We start from the raw sequence: 20,289 nt of genomic DNA on the forward strand, positions 1-20,289 counted from the left end.
TTAGTTGTCTCTGATTGAGAATCATACTTAGGTATCCTGGGTTTCACTGTTGGTTTGTGGTTGTTTGTTTCCGTGTGTGTGTTTGTCGCCACACGGTACTGTTTCGGTTTTTGTAGATTTCACGTTATCGTTTATTGTTTTTTTGTGTTCATTTGTCTTTATTAAAAACATTATGGACACTTACCATGCTGCGTATTGGTCCTCCGATCCTTCTCACTTCTCCTCCTCACAGGAGGAGGAGGAATGCCGTTGCAGAAACACCCACCAACCAAGGACCAAGCAGCGTGGTTACAGGCAGCAGCAGTAGCAGCAGGAGAGGCAGCGATACCTGGAGAACTGGACTTGGGAGGAGATTCTGGACGGTAAAGGACCCTGGGAACAGCCAGGGGAATATCGCTGCCCCAAAGCAGAGCTGGAAGCAACGAAAGCAGAGAGGCGGCATTATGAGGAGCTAGCACGGCAGAGCGGCTGGAAGCACGAGAGGCAGCCCCAAAAATGTCTTGGGGGGGAGGCACACGGAGAGTGTGGCGAAGCCAGGTAGGAGACCTGCGCCAACTTCCCGTGCTTCCCGGAGAGAGAGAGGGACCGGGCAGGCACTGTGTTATGCGGTGGAGCGCACAGTCTCCCCAGTGCGTGTGCATAGCCCGGTGTGGTACATTCCAGCTCCTCGTATCGGCCGGGCTAGAGTGGGCATCGAGCCAGATGCCATGAAGCCGGCTTTACGAATCTGGTCTCCAGTGCGTCTCCTCGGGCCGGAGTGCATGGCACCAGCCTTACGCATGGTGTCCCCGGTTCGCCAGCACAGCCCAGTGTGGGCAATTCCACCTCTCCGCAATGGCCTGGCTACCAGGAGCATTCAACCAGGTAAGGTTGAATGCTCAAGAGCTCCAGTGTGCCTGCACGGTCCGGTCTATACAGTGCCACCTCCACGCACCAGCCCTCCGGTGGCAGCCCCCCGCACCAGGCTGTCTCTCCGTCTTCTGCCTACAGGTGTTCCCGCCTGTCCAGCGCTGCTAGAGCCTTCCTCCTCTCTAGCGCTGCCAGAGTCTCCCGTCTGTCCTGAGCCGCCAGAGTCTCCTGTCCTGAGCCGCCAGTCTCCCCATCTGTCCTGAATCGCCAGAGCTGCCAGTCTGTCCTGAGCCGTCAGAGCCGCTAGTCTATCCTGAGCCGCCAGAGCCGCCAGTCTGTCCTGAGCCGCCAGAGCCACCAGTCATCCAGGAGCCGCCAGAGCCGCCAGGAGCCACCAGAGTCGCCAGCCAGCCAGGGGCCGTCAGAGCCGCCAGCCAGCCAGGAGCCTCCAGAGCCGCCAGTCAGCCAGGAGCTGCCAGAGCCGTCAGTCAGCCAGGAGCTGCCAGAGCCGTCAGTCAGCCAGGAGCCGCCAGAGCCATCAGTTAACCAGGAGCCGCCAGCCAGCCAGGAGCTGCCAGAACCATCAGTCAGCCAGGAGCTGCCAGAGCCGTCAGAACATTTACGCACATTTGATGTGTGTAGTGTATTTTATTTATATGATTATGGAGCTTTTCTTTGTTTGCTTTTGAGGAAACTAATAGGCTCTTTTTTTGGTGCATCGTTGAGTAGTATAAGTTTGTATGCCAGAATCGCCCTTCACTCCGGAGCTACCGGAGTCTTCCGCCTGTCCGGCGCTGCCGGAGTCTCCCGTCTGTCCGGCGCTGCGGGGATCTCCCGTCCATTTGGGACTCATGGCTAGGGTTCCCAGTCGGAGGTCGGCGGCGAGGGTCGCCGCTCATAAGAAGCCACGGGGGCGGTTGAGGAGGCGGACAAAAACTGTGGTGAAGTGGGGTCCACGTCCCGCGCCAGATGCCCGGGGGGGCATTATTTCCTTTGTTTTGTCTTTATTTAGTATGGTCAGGGCGTGATTTGGGGTGGACAGTCTATGTTTGTTTTTCTATGTTTGGTCTCTGTTTCGGCCTAGTATGGTTCTCAATCAGAGGCAGTTGTCTCTCCGATCCTTACTCCTCTTCAGCAGAAGAGGAGATCTGCCGTTACAGTCCTGAATACAAGGCATTATGTTTGGGGCAAATTCAACACAACACATCACTGACTACCACTTTTCATATTTTCAACCATGGTGGTGGCTGCATGTTCTGGGTAGGCTTGTCATCAGCAAGGTCGAGGGAGTTTTTAAGGATAAAAATAAATGGAATTGAGCTAAGCACAGGCAAAATCCTCAAGGAAAATCTGGTTCAGTCTGCTTTCTAATAGACACTGGGAGGCAAATTCACCTTTCAGCAGGACAATAACCCAAAACACAAGGCCAAATATACACTGGAGTTTTGTACCAAGACGACATTGAATGTTCCTGATTGGCTTACATACAATATGTGGAATAAGTCAAGAGGTATGAATATTTTCTGAAGACACTGGAGTTGCACTGGAATTGCTTAACAATGAATGTTCCTAAGTGGTCTAGTTACAGTTTTGACTTAAATCGTCTTGAAAATCTATGGCAAAACTTGAAAATGTCTGTCTGACAATGATCAACAACCAACTTGACAGAACATGAAGAATTTTTTAGAGAATAATGGGTCCCGCTTAAAATTACATGCAGCTTATAGAGACTTCATAAAGACATCCTAAATGTGTTACAAATCATCTATAACTGTATGCCGTGATTTTATAAATGTTGCATAACTGTGAAACAACCACCAATGTCAAATGTGACATAACCCACTGACAAATATGGCATAAACTTGTGCTTTATAAAGGGTGGCAAAAGCATCACTTAATAAAGGGCCAATAAATCATATTAAATTGAGGATTCACAACCCTATCATGCATATTGGTAGAGCATTGCAATGGCAGGATATTGGGTTCGATTCATTGGACCACCCATATGTTAAAATGTATTTACGCATGACTGTAAGTAGCTTTGGATAAAAGTGTCTGCAAAACTGTATATATTATATTTCACTAAAATATTCCTAGGATGGCCCAACCTCTTTCCCTCTTGGGTGCATAGACAATATTGGACCTGACCTCAACTTCCCCAAAATGCTGTGCTGTAGGATGACACACACTCTAAAGTGCAGTCATGCACAGCAAAATAAATGGTTGGTAGGGCCTTTTAAAATCTGCCTACTTCTTTTTTTTTCAAATTCCGTTTTCTTGGTTTCGTTTTTCCAGGCTTCGGATTTCCCCCATTTTTTCTGGTTTACCCCATTTATTCACACTCATTTAATAGAAGAACAACAACATTGGATTTATTTGTTCACAACAATGCTTAAACCACATCAGGGGATGACTTTTGAAGTCTAAAGAAATGTAGATTTTTGAGTGTAGTTGCCCTTTAATTCAGTGAGCATGCCCAGCACTGTTGTTTGGCTAGCAGGTTTTCTGTAGTGCAGCAATCGCACATGTGATGTGATGCAGCCGCCAGTGGAATGGGTGGAGTAAAAGGTCAGCAACACTGTATTATTCAGAGCCCCATGAAATGACACCATGTATACGGTCTACAGACCCTACTGAGTATTCCCATACTTATACTGCTGCACCCAGAATAGTTCCTGCTCTAAGCCAATATGTAGGGGAGCAACTTTGGTTTTAGAAGTGGGGGAGCATATTTGTATTTTGTTTTAATTCTCCAGTAGGATAAACACTCCAAACAGCCTACCCGACCGCTTGGAGGCGTCCGCATGGTCCTAAAGCACACCTGTGAATCCTTTTGTATCCCACTCCAATGATAAAACTTGAGGACAAGGGGACATATATATATATATATATATATATATATATATATATATATATATATATATATATATATATATATATATATATATATATATATATATATATATACTGTATATACACAGTGGGGCAAAAAAGTATTTAGTCAGCCACCAATTGTGCAAGTTCTCCCACTTAAAAAGATGAGAGAGGCCTGTAATTTTCATCATAGGTACACTGATGTCTTGAGATGTTGCTTCAATATATCCACATCATTTTCCTCCTTGTGATGCCATCTATTTTGTGAAGTGCACCAGTTCCTCCTGCAGCAAAGCACCCCCACAACATGATGCTGTCACCCCCGTGCTTCACAGTTGCGATGGTGTTCTTCTGTTTGCAAGCCTCCCCCTTTTTCCTCCAAACATTACGATGGTCATTATGACCAAACAGCTCTATTTTTGTCTCATCAGACCAGAGGACATTTCTCCAAAAAGTACGATCTTTGTCCCCATGTGCAGTTGCAAACCGTAGTCTGGCTTTTTTATGGCAGTTTTGGAGCAGTGGCTTCTTCCTTGCTGAGCAGCCTTTCAGGTTATGTCGATATAGGACTTGTTTTACTGTGGATATAGATGCTTTTGTACCTGTTTCCTCCAACATCTTCAAAGGGTCCTTTGCTGTTGTGGGATTGAAATGCACTTTGCGCACCAAAGTATGTTCATCTCTTGGAGACAGAACGTGTCTCCTTGCTGAGCGGTATGACGGCTGCGTGGCCCCATGGTGTTTATACTTGGGTACTATTGTTTGTACAGATGAACGTGGTTCTTTCAGGCGTTTGTAAATTGCTCCCAAGGATGAAGCAGACTTGTGGAGGTCTACAATTTTTTTTCTGATGTCTTGGCTGATTTTTAAAAATTTTCCCATGATGTCTAGCAACGAGGCACTGAGTTTGAAGGTAGGCCTTAAAGTACATATTCAGGGACACCTCCAATTGACTTAAATTAGTCAATTAGTCAATCAGAAGCTTCTAAAGCCATGACATAATTTTCTGGATTTTACATAACTTTTATAAGCTAAACATAATTTAAAGCGGGACCGAATAGGGTCCAAATATTATGGAATCCAAGTGTGCAATACTCTTAGACTTACCCAGAAAGACTCACAGCTGTAATCGCTGCCAAACATGTATTTACTCAGGGTGTTGAATACTTATCAAATTAAGATATATTACGGTTTTAATTTTCTTCATTGTTTTACAAATGTTAAAATTGTTCTTCTACTTGGACATTATTTTGTGTAGGTCGCTAACAAAAAATGACTTTTTATTAGTTTTAATTAATCAGTTTTATCCCACTTTGTAACACAACAAAATGTGAAAAAATGTAAAGGGGCGTCAATACTTTCTGAAGGTACTATCTGTTCCAAAGTAAGATTGAGACACTTGTTATGCTTTGTCAACACAAATGGCACCCTATTCCCTATTTAGTGCACTACTTTAGGAAATAGGGTGCTATTTGTCATCACACCCCACCACTAGCCAGATGCTCTTTACACGTAGTTCATAGCTTGGAAGCATCATCGTCTACATAATTGGGTTTCCCACCGCCGTGCACCGAAACCTGATTGATTCGTTAGGAAGGCGCTTGTGACTCCGATACAGCCAGCTGGTGTTGGAAGCTGGCAAGTTTGGGGCAGAAACAAACTGTGAAACGGGAGGGAGGGAGAGGTGGGAGGGTGGAAGGGGGTTTACATGTGTGTCCTGCTATTGCTGTTAACTAAGAGGGAAAGAGAGCACAGAGCTGGTCTTGGTATGGTGTCAGATGGTGGTGGTGATGACAGACAGCAACAGAACACACACTAATTTAACTGTCCAAACAACTGTCCAAAAGTACACGTACTGTACATGTTCTATTAAACATAGTGAAATATGAAGTGGCACACTCATTAAATGTTAATTGTATGAAACAGACACAGACATTTTACAATGATTTTAAATTCTGTGAAGGTCTCAGAAATATTTGGAAGCTGTATGTAAATGAATTCCACTTACATTTGTATCTGAAAAATCTGTCAAGTAAATACTTGTCTATTCGATCTAGAAATCATTATGTACAGTCATTTGTTATTGGTTGATATTGCAACTGCCACTGTAAATGAAAGACAATTAGAACAGCTCATGGGGTAAGTTTTGCCCTGAATCAGATAGACTCCAAATAAACCACCTTGTTGATCTCAAGCTATACAGTGATTCAGTAATCACACATTTTTTTACCAGATGATCAACTAAAACTACAAAGTACAATAAATGACTAAATGTAAGCATGGCTGTTTCTGTTGATCCATTGATTTGAACTGAATCCCCATTCATACCAGCTGACACCTAGGAATAGAGAAAGGTTTATATGTTTTTTTATTTAACCTTTATTTAACTAGGTCAGTTTAACAAGGTCAACTAAGTCAGTTAAGAATACATTCTTATTTACAAGGATGGCCTACCCCAGCCAAACCCTTACCCGGACAACAGTGGGGCAATTGTGCACCGTTCTATAGGACTCCCAATCACAGTCAGTTGTGATACAGCCTGGAACAGCCTCAAACCAGAGTCTGTGCTGACACCTCTAGCAGTGAGATGCAGTGCCTTAGTCCTCTGCGCCACTCGGGAGCCACAATATGATTGGACCTGAACACGTGTGTATTACAGGACACATAGTGCTGGTACATGGCATTTTCAGGTACTTATTTCAACTTCTGATGTAACTAACAACCATTTGCTTATTTCAGTGATCAAACAAAATAGTTGTGAGTGAGTAAAGAAACATTGTATATTGTAAAATATCCATAATACCAAGTGAGTAGGCTATCATTCTGCTTTTAATAGTGGGAAAAAAATGCATGATACATCAACTTTATTTTGATTATTCATCTTTCAACGAGCTAAACAAAAAAAAGTATGTATTGTTATTTACTCAAAACATTTGGATCTGCCATTTATATAGGATTGGTTAAAACATGCTAATAATGGTCCTCTGAGTATATCAAAAAAAGTTTGGTGTACCTCCACTGGTATGCCATCCAGCCCTGGAGTTTTCCCAGACATAAAGGCTTTAATTGCATCAAGAAGTTCCTCCTCTGTAATTTGGCCTTCACATGAGTCTTTCTGTACAGATGTTAATTTTACATTATTAATATAAATAAAATCCATACAATTTGCTTCGGTTAGTGGAGATGGAGGAGACTGAAACGAAAAGTACTTTACTTTCTCTTTCAAAATATTGTTCAGTGAATCATGAGTGACTCCATCATTTGGAAGAAGTTTCAGTAAAACAATTTTGGTGGCATTTCTATGTCAAAGATTGAAAAATAATTTGGTGCATTTTCCCCCATATTCCATCCAGTTCGCTTTATTTTTCATAATATATTACACTGTATCTTTGTTGAATAAGTTCCTCCATTTATTTTTGTTTTTCTTCTACTCACTCTGAGACTCTATGGTAGCCTCTGTCCTAGTTAAAAACAAGTTATCATCCAGTAGGCTTTGATTCAATTTCCAATGTCCCTGCCGACGTGGAAATTCTGTAAGAGTAATATGTATGCCAATTATGTGATGGTCTCCAATCAATACTTTTTAAACTTTTGGTGCCAGAAAGGAACGACATACGAGAGTAATCAAGATGACTAGCTGGTTTAAGCCTCCTCCATGTATATCGCACTAGGTCAGGGTATTTAAGCCTCCATATATCCACTAATTCCAATATATCCATGACATTCATGATTTCCTTAAATGCCTGAGGGTGATAGTTTGTAGTGTGATTTCCTTTACGGCCCATAAAGGTATTTAAAACCGTATTTTAATCTCCCACCATAATAATGTTGCTTGTAGGGTTGATACATTTTCAAAGAAGCATGGATCATCATTATTTAGACCGTATAGGTTAATAAGCCATATCTGTTCATGGTCCAATAACATATTTAAAATCATCCATCTACCTTGAGGATCTGTTTGGACAATTTGCACATTTGGATCAAAATTACTGTTGATTAAGATGGGGTGAAGGGGTGATGGCTCCTTTTGAATTTCTTTACACCAGTCCTTTTTTCCACAAAACTTAATCTAAAATTGTTGAATGAGTTTCCTGTAAACAATAGATAATATATTCCTTCTCTTTTATCCAGGTAAATACTGATCTTCTTTTCTTATTATCTGCTAAGCCATTACAATTATAACTGGCTATACTTATTTCACCAATTACCATAATGAGACACAAGTTTCAATTAGATTTATCATAATACATGTTTGTAAATGTACCATTAAAAAGTAACATGATGATTGAGTGTCTATATAGCTGTACCATGATATTTGTATTGCTACTAAATAAACTCCAATTGGTCCCCACCATTCCACCCGCTAAAACGCTTCCTCATCCCAAGTTGGGTTGTCATCCCAATGACCGACAGACCACCCCCAACCACCCGGATCCCATGGCCCTGGAGAGACCGTGACCATCCTTCGAAAGACCACACAGTGCCACCCACAGAACAGAAGCAGATCAACCGGCAAAAGCATTTCCATTGCCCTCACCTCGATTTGTATTACATATAGCTATTAAAAAATAAATGTATTTAAAAAAAAATCCTGTTTCTCTTAATTTCCATTAGCCATTCATATTTGTAGTAATCTAGGCAGTTTATGCAAAGGTTTGTTAACTCTTACCAGTATTACAAAAATTACATTTAGAAAGCAATTATTATTTTTGAAAACAATTATTGTGATTCATCCTATATTGTCTCTAACATCTAACATACACACTGACACACCCACACAAACACTCATACACTCATATACACTCAACCCCTTTCCCTCACAAACAACCATACACTCAGATGCTCAGCAGTTGCACCATCACCGAGCCTATCTCAAGTGTATATAGGTTCAGAATTTTTGTGAAATAGCACAGCTACAAATATATGGAAAATAGAAATCAAAGTGGATGAACATCAGAAACAGAGGAAGGCCAGGACTAAAAACAAACAAGATATATCTATTGTAAAATAAATTGTGTCTATAAAATGTGTATAGTATGTATAAGCTGGAAGCAGAAGCCTAAGTGTTATTGTTTATTAGTTTACCCTAATTGGGGGAGCGGTGGTAGGGTTTGTGGGGAATAATAAAGGAAGGTATATTCTATATATATGTGGGTATGTACATATAGGTGTATATGTATGAATGTTTATATATATATATATATATATATATATATATATATATGAATGAAAGAATGACAAATGAATGAATGAAATGTTATTTTGGTGTCAAATCGCCAATTGGCAACCCATACCTATGGGATTAATAAACAAGCTCTTCTAGGCAGAGTTCCTCTGTCCAGTGTCTGTGTTCTTTTGCCCATCTTAATCTTTTCTTCTTATTGGCCAGTCTGACATATGGCTTTTTCTTTGCAACTTTGCCTAGAAGGCCAGCGCCCCGGAGTCGCCGCTTCACTGTTGACGTTGAGACTAGTGTTTTGCGCATACTATTTAATTAATTCGTTATGTCCTTTCCTCTTTCATTTCACCACAATACTGACCTGTTTCAATACGCAGAGGCAATATCCCTGAACTCACCTGTTTTAATACGCAGAGAGACAACATCCCTGATTTTACCTGTGCACATAGCGATCTCTTGCTAGGTAGGTTATATATAATATATCTCTCACACACGAATTCACCCTTAATCAAACAAAAGGCTCTCAATTTGGGTTTATAATTAATCACCTCCACCCATTTTATTTCATATTGCAGCAACAGTTGTTTTGTAATCACATCTATGTCTCCCTTAATCCGGTTTTCATACAGATATTCACAGTTGAAAAGGTCAGACATTTCAGTTGCCCAGGCTCCCACTATGGGTAGATCCCATTGAAAAACTTTACTAGCTATTCTGGCAGTTGGCATTCCAAAGTCCATTCATACACACCTTCCATCTCACCTATATGTACAGTATGTGTGTATATATGTACAGTATGTGTGTATATATATATATATATATATATATATATATATATATATATATACAGTGCCTTGCAAAAGTATTCGGCCCCCTTGAACTTTGCGACCTTTTGCCACATTTCAGGCTTCAAACATAAAGATATAAAACTGTATATTTTTGTGAAGAATCAACAACAAGTGGGACACAATCATGAAGTGGAACGACATTTATTGGATATTTCAAACTTTTTTAACAAATCAAAAACTGAAAAATTGGGCGTGCAAAATTATTCAGCCCCCTTAAGTTAATACTTTGTAGCGCCACCTTTTGCTGCGATTACAGCTGTAAGTCGCTTGGGGTATGTCTCTATCAGTTTTGCACATCGAGAGACTGACATTTTTTCCCATTCCTCCTTGCAAAACAGCTCGAGCTCAGTGAGGTTGGATGGAGAGCATTTGTGAACAGCAGTTTTCAGTTCTTTCCACAGATTCTCGATTGGATTCAGGTCTGAACTTTGACTTGGCCATTCCTGGATATGTTTATTTTTGAACCATTCCATTGTAGATTTTGCTTTATGTTTTGGATCAATCTTGTTGGAAGACAAATCTCCGTCCCAGTCTCAGGTCTTTTGCAGACTCCATCAGGTTTTCTTCCAGAATGGTCCTGTATTTGGCTCCATCCATCTTCCCATCAATTTTAACCATCTTCCCTGTCCCTGCTGAAGAAAAGCAGGCCCAAACCATGATGCTGCCACCACCATGTTTGACAGTGGGGAGGGTGTGTTCAGCTGTGTTGCTTTTACGCCAAACATAACGTTTTGCATTGTTGCCAACAAGTTCAATTTTGGTTTCATCTGACCAGAGCACCTTCTTCCACATGTTTGGTGTGTCTCCCAGGTGGCTTGTGGCAAACTTTAAACAACACTTTTTATGGATATCTTTAAGAAATGGCTTTCTTCTTGCCACTCTTCCATAAAGGCCAGATTTGTGCAATATACGACTGATTGTTGTCCTATGGACAGAGTCTCCCACCTCAGCTGTAGATCTCTGCAGTTCATCCAGAGTGATCATGGGCCTCTTGGCTGCATCTCTGATCAGTCTTCTCCTTGTATGAGCTGAAAGTTTAGAGGGACGGCCAGGTCTTGGTAGATTTGCAGTGGTCTGATACTCCCTCCATTTCAATATTATCGCTTGCACAGTGCTCCTTGGGATGTTTAAAGCTTGGGAAATCTTTTTGTATCCAAATCCGGCTTTAAACTTCTTCACAACAGTATCTCGGACCTGCCTGGTGTGTTCCTTGTTCTTCATGATGCTCTCTGCGCTTTTAACAGACCTCTGAGACTATCACAGTGCAGGTGCATTTATACGGAGACTTGATTACACACAGGTGGATTGTATTTATCATCATTAGTCATTTAGGTCAACATTGGATCATTCAGAGATCCTCACTGAACTTCTGGAGAGCGTTTGCTGCTGTAACGGCTTTCTTCTATCTCCTCCTCTGATGAAGAGGTAGAACAAGGATCGGACCAAAAAGCAGCGTGTAGATTTCGATCCATGTTTTAATAAACAAACGTAAAACACGAATCAATACAAACACTACAAAATAAAGGACGTAATGAACGTAACGAAAACCTAAACAGCCCTATCTTGTGAAAACACATAGACAGGAACAATCACCCACAAACACACAGTGAAACCCAGGCTACCTAAATATGGTTCCCAATCAGAGACAATGACGAACACCTGCCTCTGATTGAGAACCATATCAGGCCGAACATAGAACTGGACAAACTAGACATGTAACATAGAATGCCCACTCAGATCACACCCTGACCAACCAAAACATAGGAACATACAAAGTAAACTATGGTCAGGGTGTGACAGTACCCCCCCCCAAGGTGCGGACTCCGGCCGCAAAACCTGAACCTATAGGGGAGGGTCTGGGTGGGCATCTGTCCGCGGTGGCGGCTCTGGCGCTGGACGTGGACCCCACTCCACAATAGTTTTAGTCCACCTCCTTAGCATCCCTAGATAGGTTACCCTCCTTAATGACCGCTCGGGACAGAGGGGCAGCTCGGGACAGAGGTAGCTCGGGACTGATGGGTAGCTCAGCACTGAGAGGAAGCTCAGCACTGAGAGGAAGCTCAGCACTGAGAGGAAGCCCAGGCAGGTAGTTGGATCTAGCAGATCCTGGCTGACTGGAGAATCTGGAAGAGTCTGGTCGACTGGCAGATCTGGAAGAGTCTGGTCGACTGGCAGATCTGGAAGAGTCTGGTCGACTGGCAGATCTGGAAGAGTCTGGTCGACTGGCAGATCTGGAAGAGTCTGGTCGACTGGCAGATCTGGAAGAGTCTGGTTGACTGGCAGATCTGGCTGCTCCATGCTGACTGGCTGCCCCATGCTGACTGGCAGCTCTGGCTGCTCCATGCTGACTGGCTGCTCCATGCTGACTGACAGCTCTGGCTGCTCCATGCTGACTGGCAACTCTGGCTGCTCCATGCTGACTGGCAGCTCTGGCTGCTCCATGCTGACTGGCTGCTCTGGCTGCTCCATGCTGACTGGCTGCTCCATGCTGACTGGCTGCTCTGGCAGCTCCATGCTGACTGGCGGCCCTGGCTGCTCCATGCTGACTGGCGGCCCTGGCTGCTCCATGCTGACTGGCGGCTCTGGCTGCTCCATGCTAACTGGCAGCTCTGGCGGCTCCTTGCAGACTGGCAGCTCTGGCGGATCCTTGCAAACTGGCAGCTTTGGCGGCATCCTGCAGACTGGCAGCTCTGGCGGCTCCTTGCAGACTGGCAGCTCCTTGCAGACTGGCAGCTCCTTGCAGACTGGCAGCTCTATGCAGACTGGCAGCTCTATGCAGACTGGCAGCTCAATGCAGACTGGCAGCTCCTTGCAGACTGGCAGCTCCTTGCAGACTGGCAGCTCCTTGCAGACTGGCAGTTCCGAACAGGCGGGAGACTACGGCAGCGCTGTAGAGGCGGAAAGCTCTGACAGCGCTAAACAGGCGGGAGACTCCGACAGCGCTGAAGAGGAGGAAGGCTCTGGCAGCGCTGGACAGGCGAGGCGCACTGTAGGCCTGATGCGTGGTGCTGGCACTGGTGGTACTGGGCCGAGGACACGCACAGGAAGCCTGGTGCGGGGAGCTGCTACCGGAGGGCTGGGGTGTGGAGGTGGTACTGGAAAAACCGGACCGTGCAGGCGCACTGGAGCTCTTGAGCACCGAGCCTGCCCAACCTTACCTGGTTGAATGCTCACGGTCGCCCTGCCAGTGCGGCGAGGTGGAATAGCCCGCACTGGGCTATGCAGGCGAACCGGAGACACCGAGAGCAAGGCTGGTGCCATGTAAGCCGGCCCAAGGAGACGCACTGGGGACCGACGCTCAATCTAGCCCGGCCGACACGCGGAGCTGGAATATACCGCACCGCACCACTGCATAACACGGTGCCTGTCCGGTTTCTCTAGCCCCCCGGTAAGCACAGGGAGTCTGCCCAGGTCTCCTACCTGGCGTAGCCATACTCCCTGTTAGCCCCCCCCCAATACATTTTTGGGGCTGCCTCTCAGGCTTCCATCCGCTACGTCGTGCTGCCTCCTCATATCTGCGCCTCTCAGCTTTCGCCGCCTCCAGTTCTTCCTTGGGGCGGCGATATTCTCCAGGCTGAGCCCAGGGTCCTTTACCGTCCAGTTCCTCCTCCCATGTCCATTTCTCCAGGTGGTGCAGCCTCTCCCACTGCAGCTGCTCCTGCTGCTGCTGCCTCTGTTCCTTCTCCTGCTGCACCTTGGTGCGGCTACACTCCCCTGGTTTAGCCCAGGGTCCTCTCCCGTCGAGGATTTCCTCCCATGTCCAGAAATCCTTACTATGTATCTCCTCTTTTCGCTGCTGTTGCTGCCTATTGACACGCTGCTTGGTCCGTTGGTGGTGGGTGATTCTGTAACGGCTTTCTTCTATCTCCTCCTCTGATGAAGAGGTAGAACAAGGATCGGACCAAAAAGCAGCGTGTAGATTTCGATCCATGTTTTAATAAACAAACGTAAAACACGAATCAATACAAACACTACAAAATAAAGGACGTAATGAACGTAACGAAAACCTAAACAGCCCTATCTTGTGAAAACACATAGACAGGAACAATCACCCACAAACACACAGTGAAACCCAGGCTACCTAAATATGGTTCCCAATCAGAGACAATGACGAACACCTGCCTCTGATTGAGAACCATATCAGGCCGAACATAGAACTGGACAAACTAGACATGTAACATAGAATGCCCACTCAGATCACACCCTGACCAACCAAAACATAGAAACATACAAAGTAAACTATGGTCAGGGTGTGACAGCTGCACTGAAAGTAAAGGGGCTGAATAATTTTGCACGCACAATTTTTCAGTTTTTGATTTGTTAAAAAAGTTTGAAATATCCAATAAATGTCGTTCCACTTCATGATTGTGTCCCACTTGTTGTTGATTCTTTACAAAAGAATACAGTTTTATATCTTTATGTTTGATGCCTGTGGCAAAAGGTTGCAAAGTTCAAGGGGGCCGAATACTGTCGCAAGGCACTGTATATATATATATATATATATATATATATATATATATATATATATATATATATATATATATATATAAAAACTGTACCCCAAAAAGATATGAGGGATTGGAAATGATGCAGACAATTACATTGATGGAAGCAACAATCTATCTGTAATATTAAAGCTGATCCATCCCCTATGTTTAAAATATATATATATATATATATATATATATATATATATTAGTGTATATATATAGACTTAGTGGTCTAAGGTACTGCATTACAGTGCTAGCTGTGCCACCAGAGACTCTGGGTTTGAGCCCAGGCTCTGTCGCAGCCAGAAGCGACCGGGAGGTCCATGGGGCGACGCACAATTGGCCTAGTGTCGTCCGGGTTAGGGAGGGTTTGGCATGTAGGGATATCCTTGTCTCATCGTGCACTAGCGACTCCTGTGGCGGGCCGGGCGCAATGCACGCTGACCAGGTCGCTAGGTGCATGGTGTTTCCTCCGACACATTGGTGCGGCTGGCTTCCGGGTTGGATGCGCGCTGTGTTAATTAAGAAGCAGTGCGGCTTGGTTGGGTTGTGTTTCGGAGGACGCATAGCTCTCGACCTTTGTCTCTCCCGAGCCCGTACGGGAGTTGTAGCGATGAGACAAGATTGGATACAATTGGATACCATGAAATTGGGGAGAAAAAGGGGGTAAAATTAAAAATATTTATGTATAAAAACTTTGAAATATATAAATACAGATCCAAAACCGTGAGAACTATTCAATAATGTTGTTCCTGGGAGAAATTATTATTTTGAAAATGTTCAATTGATATAATGTTCAATTGATATATATATCGAACGGCAGGTAGCCTAGTTGTTAGAGTGTTGGACTAGTAACTGAAAGGTTGCAAGATCGAATCCCTGAGCTGACAAGGTAAAAATCTCTCGTTCTGCCTCTGAACAAGGCAGTTAACCCACTGTTCCTAGGCCGTCATTGAAAATAAGAATTTGTTCTTAACTGACTTGCCTAGTTAAATAAAGGTAAAATATAAACATTACTTAGCTAGATAATGATTGACTTTGAAACAGTGATTCCTGGTGCAATTGTCTGGACTGTTTAGTGAGAGGAAAATTACTCTCTTTACTAATAGCCTAGATAACGGTACCTATATTTGAGTTTGAATTCAAGCTATCTACTCCTCAACGGTCTCATCAGTGTGTTCCCATTAGACCCATGCAGGTTCAGTTTTAGAACAGCTTAAGCATTAACATGTTGCCCCAGGTTCAATTCGTTATGTCCCAGATGTACTGCAGGTTGGGAGCAGGTAGAAAACGTCATCTGTGCCAGCTGGTGTGTTTCACACCGTAGCTGCTCAATACAGTTTCTAGGATGCCAGCGGCGAACCATACCAGAGAAATTAATATCCATACCGTTCTCTTAGACTCCTCTCTGACCCTTTCCGGCCCTCAAAACAATATGTATGATTATAAACGTGTATTTCTGTACAACAACTGTTATTTTAACAGAGAATGTAGGCTACATCCAAAATGTCAGTTGTCAGATTTTCAGGGTAATGAATCTGCACTAGACAGCTGTTGAAGAAAGAGGTGGTAAATTAATTCCTTCACAGGTGTCAATCAATGCCAGTCTGATAGTCCAGCTGCTTACCTTGTGATGTGATGATCCCTATTTGTTCAAGTTAAAGTTCCCTTTCTCCAACTGTTCTAGAACAGAGGTACAGAGATTTCCACAGAGGTTTTCCAGTTCCCCTTCTGCTCGCTAAGGTTCTTTAGCCAAACTGTAGCATGTTCTCTGCTGGGTTCTGGCTAATTCTCTTCAGATGCTTTATGGGTAGAACCACTCCATCCGAGTGAGGCAGAACCGGAAAAACCCGCTGAGCTTCTTCATCTCGATTGGTCCTGGTCGTCAATAGTCTCTTTCTCCGTTCAGGAAAAGTGTCTGCACAACACAACGCAGTGACAGGACAGGGACCGTACCGCTGCACAACACAACACCTGTTCCAGCAAGACGCACTCGATAGGTGTTCTCGTTTTCAGAAATAGATAGATGGGAAAATTGGGAAGGAAAGTAGCCCTTCGCAAATGACCAGAACCCCCAAATGTAACATTTCTAGGTAACAATTTTCTGGGAAAAGAAGCATGATATTCCGGTCTGAATGATCTTTGGGGATCTCTCTCTCTCCCTCTCTCTCTCTCTCTCTGGAGGGGTCCACTTGTTTAAATCAACGTTTCCCCCAACCTTGTCCAATCCACAGTCACCCTCTCTTCTTTCTCTGTCTCTCGCTCTTTCTCTCTATCTCTGCTATCTGATCCAGGTCTGCTGCAGTTCTATCTCTCGCTCACTCACTGTTGATCACTGCCCCCTCTCTCTCTCTCTTACCTCCCTCTTTCCGTCTGTGTCACTGTGGTTGGCATTTTTAGACTATGCGCTTGTCCGTTCCCGAAGAACTGCGTTGGCACTGAGATGCAGCCTGATGCTCAGTGTACACACAAACAACTGAACACACATTAAGTAACACACATTTTCAACAACCTTGACACCATACATAAACATATTAATTATAATATTGCAGAGTCCAAAACATACACAAGTTTACACACATAAAATACACACATACACACACAATCCATTACCTGCACTACCTGTTGGTGTGGTCATGAATGTGTTGGTTGATTTCTTGTTGCCAGTTTAAACTTACATAGATGTTTGTTTGTGTGAGTGTGTGTGCATGCGTATGTGTGCATGCCTGTGCGTGCGTATATGCGTTTGTGTTACGCCGCCACCTTGAAAACTGTCTCGGGGTTAAGGTGGTGTAGTCTTGTCCTTTTAATACTTACAGTAATCAGACAAGAGGGGTTGCCATAATTCTCAGTGCTGCATGAGAGTGAGTGAGTGTCTGCAAGTGTGTGCGTGTGCATGGGTGTGTGCCAACCCCCCCCCCCCCCCCCCCCTGTCCTCTGTCTGCCCCCACCGCCTTCCTCTTCACCCCCTGTCCGGGCAATCCCTGTGGATGATCTGACCTTTCTGGCTCATTGGGGAGTGTTTGGGAGGTGAGGCTATATCCCAAATAAAAATGTATCCACAATTGTTACACAACCCACCTTACATAAGAGTGAGTTGAAATGCTGGAGAGCACAACACCAGCTACGAATTCACTGGCGAATGTAGAGCATTTATGAAATGCGCATCATGGATGATAAACCATCAAGCATGTTTTGAGATTTGATGGGGGCAAGACATAGGTGTTTTCTGAAATTGGAAATACGGTTTTAGTGGGGGAACAGATTTGTCTTAGTCATTAACACACATACACAAACACACATGCACACACACAGAAAACCCACTTGTGCTCCCCCTCCCTTCACTGTGCAGGGTTAGACTAGTGAAGGTGATTTGGTGGTTACACTAAGAGAGCATATGCCACTCAGCAAGGCATGCTGGTCCTCAGAGCTCAATATATGGTCCTTATCACTCAGTGGTGCCTAGGTCATTCTCAGATTGTTGCTAGGACGGGGTACACCTACGCCTACACCTATGGGATGCTTCCTAAATGGCACCCTATTTCATATGTAGTGCACATATGTAATACACAATTTCCTGATGCACCAGGAAATTCAAATGAGACTCACGAGTGGCTGAAAATTAGCTGTTCTATTTCTCTGCGAGACAGAGAAATTGGTATCAGGGTTTGCCATCAAAATTATGTTCTCTTGCTCGCTCAAACACTTGGCTCAGATCCTATTATTGCAACATTAAAATGTACAAAAATCTATCTGAAAAGAAGCCATACAAATCAAATTGTATTTGTCACGTGCCGAATACAACAGGTGGAGACTTTACCGTGAAATGCTTTCCCAACAAAGTCCTTTCCCAACAATGAGGAGTAAAATTATTTAAAGGGAACTAGTACATTTCTCTACCATAAGCAGCCTCCAACGTCGTTTTAAAAGATTTCGTTGTACGCAATTGCATCTTATCGATGCTAGCGATATCATGATGAGATTATGAGGCCCATTGATAACGCACGGCCCCATGTCGCAAGGATCTGTACACAATTACTGCAAGTTGAAAATGTCCCACTTCTTCAATGGCCTGCAAACTTACCAGACATGTCACCCATTGAGCATGTTTGGGATGCTCTGGATTGACGTGTACGAGAGTTTGTTCCAGTTCCTTCCAATATCCAGCAACTTCACAAAGCCATTGAAGAGGAGTGGGACAACATTCCACAGGCCACAATCAACAACCTGATCAACTCTATGTGAAGGAGATGTGTCGCTCTGCATGAGGAAAATGGTGGTCACACCAGATACTGACTGGTTTTCTGATCCACAGACTTTTATTTTTGTATCTGTGACCAACAGATGCATATCTGTATTCGTAGTCAAGTGAGATCCATAGATTAGAGCGTCATTTATTTATTTAAATTGACTGATTTCCTTATATAAACTGTAATTCAGTAAAATCTTAGAAATTGTTAAATGTTGCATTTAAATTTGTGTTCAGCATGCATGTAGGTAGGGGTAAAAGTGACTAGGCAATCAAGATAGATAATAACAGAGTAACAGCAGTGCATGTGAAGAGTTTAAAAGTGTGCGTGTGGCCACAATATTCATGTGTGTGTGAGCGTGTGTGTGTACACCAGCTACGGAGAGCGAGCTCACACAGATCACACAGAGTTGGTGCTCTCATGCCTCGAAGTGAGTATTTAAGGCACTTTGCTCGTCTGGTAGGCTCTCGTCAATGGGCAGTTCTCAACTGGGTTTCCCTTTGTAATCCCTAATAGTTTGCAAACCCTGCCACATCCAACGAGCATCAGTAGAACTCAATCTTAGTCCTCTATTGATGTTTTGCCAGTTTGATGGCTCGTAGGAGGTCGTAGCGAGATTTCTTATAAGTATCCGGATTAGTGTCCTGCTCCTTGAAAGCGGCAACTCTAGCCTTTAGCTCAGTGCGGATGTTGCCTGTAATCCATGGTTTCTGGTTGTGCTATGTACGGTCACTGTGGGGATGACGTCATCTATGCGCATATTAATGAAGCCGTTGACTGATGTGGTGAACTTCTCATTGTTTTGAATGAATCCCGGAACATATTCTAGTCTGTGCTAGTGAAAGAGTCCTGTATCATCCACTTCATCGGACCATTTCCATATTGAGCGCGTCACTGGTACTTCCTTTTTAAGTTTTTGCTTTTAAGCAGGAAAAAGGAGGATATAGTTATGGTCAGATTTGCCAAAGGGAAGACGAGGGAGAGCCTTGTATGCATTTCTGTGTGTGGAGTAAAGGGGATCAAGAGTTTTATTGCCTTTTAGTTGCACAGGTGACCTGCTGGTTAAAATTAGGTTAATTAAAAAAAAAATCCCTGCACACAAGCAGCGACGCCTCTGGATGTGCATTTTTGTTTGCTTATGGTCCTATACAGCTCATTGAGTCTGGTCTTAGTGCCAGCATCAGTTTGTGGTGGTAAATAGACAAGCTATGAAAAATATAGATGAAAATTATCTTTGTAAATAGTTTGGTCAGTAGCTTAAAAAGGCGAGCAAAAACATGGAACTTACTTAACATTAGAGATTGCGCACCAGCTGCTGTTAACAAAGAAACACACCTGAGGTTGCTGTCTGATCTAGACAATGCATGGAGAATCCCTTAAGATATTGTATATATTATCCCTGTTCTTGTTCAGTCAAGACTCAAGTCCAGTTGATAGAATTGTCTCAAGCAGAGTTCATCCAGTTTGTTCTCCAGTGACTGCACATTCGCCAACAGAACAGTGAGCAATGGTGGTCTATTTGTTCGCTAACGTAATCTCATTAGGAGGCCGCCTCACATGCCTCTTTTTCGCCGTCGCTTCCTCTTTCGAGTCCCGGGAATTAGGGCCTGCCCTGAAGTAAGCCGAATGTTTAGAGCTTCCCACTCATTAGAACTCTTAATTCAAATCGAGGTTAGTGATCACTGCTCTGATGTCTAGAAGCCATTTTCGGTCAAAGGAAATTATGGCGGACACATTTTGTACCAAAAAAGTTAAGGCCAGCATAAAAAAACACACAAAATAGCATAATTGGTCAGGAG

The 20,289-nt window shown here is 43.8% G+C and overlaps 1 protein-coding gene across 1 annotated transcript in view; it reads right to left on the bottom strand.

Annotated features, from left to right (window-relative positions):
• Positions 1 to 16,718, bottom strand: part of LOC110537899 (ATP-sensitive inward rectifier potassium channel 12) — a 54,689-nt gene extending 37,971 nt beyond the window's left edge. Inside the window, exon 1 of the mRNA XM_021624360.3 lies at positions 15,868 to 16,718. The gene's annotated coding sequence lies outside the window, so the exon portion shown is untranslated. The remainder of the gene's footprint in view (positions 1 to 15,867) is intronic.
• Between the last annotated feature and the right edge of the window lie 3,571 nt (positions 16,719 to 20,289).

Source organism: Oncorhynchus mykiss, chromosome 12, assembly GCF_057628025.1.
Source record: "Oncorhynchus mykiss isolate SJ-2025 chromosome 12, ASM5762802v1, whole genome shotgun sequence".
In the NCBI taxonomy this organism is placed as follows: Eukaryota; Metazoa; Chordata; class Actinopteri; order Salmoniformes; family Salmonidae; genus Oncorhynchus; species Oncorhynchus mykiss.